This window comes from Nothobranchius furzeri, chromosome 3 (genome assembly GCF_043380555.1).
Source record: "Nothobranchius furzeri strain GRZ-AD chromosome 3, NfurGRZ-RIMD1, whole genome shotgun sequence".
NCBI classification, from domain to species: Eukaryota; Metazoa; Chordata; class Actinopteri; order Cyprinodontiformes; family Nothobranchiidae; genus Nothobranchius; species Nothobranchius furzeri.
In genome coordinates this window covers 1606955-1610668 of record NC_091743.1, presented here as the reverse complement: position 1 = coordinate 1610668, position 3714 = coordinate 1606955, and positions in this window count along the sequence as shown.

Sequence of the window (3714 nt, the reverse complement as noted above, 5' to 3'; positions counted from 1 at the left end):
AGCAGGGTTGCTGACAGAAGGAGTTGGGGATGGTTCTGAGAAACGAGAAAGTCAGACAGAATCCTCAAATCCACTGTCGGACCCTTTCTTTTGATTGAATGGGGCATGATGAAATGAAGTGGCCATGGGATCCACAGTAGAGACATTGATTAGCTTGAATACATTGCTGTCTTTCCTCTGGTGTCAAGTGGGTATGACCCAGCTGCATGGGTTCAGGCTCAGCAGGATGGACTTGAGAAGGGGATGCTCTGTTGGTGAAAAGGTGAGTAAGTGTCAGATTTGAGTGTGGGTTTCCTGGTCCTCTAAATCCAGCTCCTCTAAATCTGAGACCATGGTCTTGAGTCAGAAAAGGGTAGAATGCCTTCTCCGGGTCAGGGATGAGGTCCTGCCCCAAGTGGAGGAGTTTAAGTATCTCGGGGTCTTGTTCACGAGTGAGGGAAAACTGGAGCGTGAGATGGATAGGTGGATTGGTGCTGCATCTGCAGTGATGCGGGCGTTGTACCGGTCTGTCGTGGTGAAGAGAGAGCTGAGTCAGAAGGCGAAGCTCTCGATTTACCGGTCGATCTACGTTCCTACCCTCACCTATGGTCATGAGCTTAGGGTAGTGACCGAAAGAACGAGATCGCGGATACAAGCGGCCGAAATGAGTTTTCTCCAAAGAGAGGCTGGGCTCTCCCTTAGAGATAGGGTGAGAAGCTCGGTCATTCGGGAGGGGCTCGGAGTAGACCCGCTGCTCCTCCACATCGAGAGGAGTCGGTTGAGGTGGCTCGGGCATCTAGTCAGGATGCCTCCCTGATGAGGTTTTCCGGACACGTCCAACCAGGAGGAGACCTAAAGGTAGACCCAGGACATGTTGGAGGGACTATGTCTCTCACCTGGCCAGGAAAAACCTTGGGATTCCCCTGGAGGAGCTGGCCCAAGTGGCTGGGGAAAGGGAAGTCTGGGCCTCTCGACTTAGGCTACTGCCCCCGCGACCCGACTCCGGATAAGCGGATGAAAATGGATGGATGGTTTCCTGGTCTTCTCACGGCTTCTGTCTTTCAAATGGTTGTTCAACCCTACAGCCAGTGTGATAAGATCATCCAGAGAATCAGGTTCGTCTAACAGCTTGAGCTCATCTTTAATGGGCTCATTTGGTGCATGAATAAAGGTACTCATCAGGGCATCTTCATTCCAGGTGGAAGATGCCACCAGGGTCCGGATTTCTATTTAGAATTCAGCAACAGATTTATTACCCTGTTCGGCCTTCCATAAGGATCTGGAGTAGATGGTACAATCTGTTTCTGTCACGGTGTGGAGGGAAGGTGAGGGAGGAAGAGCGGATCCTTCAGGCAGGTAAATCAACCCAGGCCAGACAGCAGCAGACATTTGGTTCCTTTGTAATGGTCAGGAGTGCAGACACGACAGGGTAGACAGATGTGAACGTAAACGGACATGTAACGAGTACGAACCGACAAAACCACAAGCAACACACAAGGCTGATATACACACTGGGATGGGTAATCAGGTAACAAGAGGCAGGTGGACACAAGTAAAGAAAAATTCAAGGCACAGGGGAGCAATAATGTGACCGTTTCTAGATCAAAGGTTTGTTTTAACTCATCAACAAAAGCATTAAAAGTGCAATTAAAGCCATGGAAATTACGAAAATGAGCCTTAGCCCATTCAAGGGCTTTTCCTTTTAATAATCCTGTGATAAAGGATATCTTTGAATCGTCACTAGGAAAAGAAAGAGGTGAGGATTTGAACACAAGTGTGCACGGGAGTAGAACATTCTTACAGGCTTTTACATCAGCTGCGTATCTTTCAGGAACTGGAGCAGGAAAGATGATTATGCGCGGCTACAGGGGTGGGTGATGGATGGTCTGGTGGAGCAGCAGTGCCCTCTTGAGGCTGAGGTGGGCTGAGCTGGCTGGCAATATTGGCCATGTGAGCAGCGAGCTGTTCTAGATGCTGGTTCGTGGCGGTTTGTTGTTCGCTCAGGCTGTGGAGGAATGAATCACACATCTGCATTCATTTATTTTCATCAAGAATTATCAATTCCTGATGAAGGTCTTTTGACCGAAAGCTTGAGAAGAATGAAAACTATGTTATTGTAGATTGAAGTGTGTGAATTGGGTTCCTCTTCAAGAAAATTATTTAAAAATATGAAAAAGTAGCAAATAGCCCCTTTAAAACTGTTTTCAAAAAGTTATCTTCTGAGATAGAAAAGCTTCTTATTTTTAACTTTTGCATCTGGAATTTTGTTGTAAATCCTTGAAACCAAGCTTAATTTGTCTCCCCAAAGTTTATTTTAATATAAGAATAAAAATAAAAGAAAATTTAGGAGGTGTAGCTATCAAGCTCTAGTCTTGTGCTTTATAAAAATAAGCTTCAACAAACTAGAACTGCTTATTTTTCAGCACTAATTGAGGAGAATAAGCATAATCCTAAATTTCTTTTCAGTACAGTTGCCAAACTTACACAGAATCATAGCTCTGAGCCATCTATTCCCTTAGCCCTCAGCAGCAATGACTTCATGGGATTTTTTACAAGTAAAATTAATTCTATTAGAAACAAAATCTTTAGCATCCTCCCTAATGCGATTTCTTCTTCCTCAGTAAGTGAGGCAGCATCAGAGGTGACTCTAGAACCTCATCTGTGCTTGAACCGTTTTGATCCAGTTGAGCTTTCAGAGTTATCAAAAATATTAGCTTCATCTAAACCTTGAACTTGCATTTTGGATCCAATCCCAACCAAATTATTTAAAGATGCATTTCCTTTGGCTACTGCCCCCATTCTAGATATAATCAATCTATCCTTAGTAAATGGGTATGTACCACAAGATTTTAAGGTTGCTGTAATCAAACCTTCACTTAAGAAGCCTTCTCTGGATCCAGATGACCCAATGAATTATAGACCAATATCTAACCTTCCATTTTTATCCAAAGTCCTGGAGAAAATAGTGGCCATCCAAGTATGTCAGCATTTAAACACTGAATAGGTGGAGAGTCAATGCCCATCTCTATTGATATAAAGCAATTTAGAAAATGAGTGTGGAAATTATTTATGCAAACTCTTAAATAGGAATAGTCTTAAGTAGTCTTATTTTGATGACACAGCATAATGACATCACTTGAAATGTTGTGAAATTAGACATATTGCGTTTATATCAATAATTTTGAATCAAGATGCATGATGGCCACATGTTCTAAACCGGGGTCCTCGTTTATAATGATCCGGGGGCCACACACAACAAGACCCAGAGGCAAGTGGGTCGGGAGGGGTGGGGGTGGGGGTGGGGGTGTTGGATTGCTAGCTGTATGTTTATGTTTATTCATTTAGCAGACGCTTTTATCCAAAGCGACTTACAATTATTTTTTTATTTTTCTTTTTTTTTACCGTGTCCTGTCTGGCTGTGAAGCAAGCAGAATTGATGTTTGAATGCTGGTGACAAGCCTTACAGATTTACTCTCAGGTGGAGCATCAAAGCGTTTGCTTTTAATGTCACGCCTGATACTTAAAACTTTATTGTTATTGTTGTTGAATGCTTTGTAATTCCGACCAGACATGGAGACAGAGGTGAAAGAGAAAGGAAAAGAAAAGGTGGGGAGAGAGAGAGAGGGGGGGGGGGGGGTCCACAAAAATAAACAATAATGAACAAGAGTCTGCTTCTAGACCTGCAGAAAAAGACACAAAAAAAGGAAAAGAACAAAAAAAATGGGACACAACAAC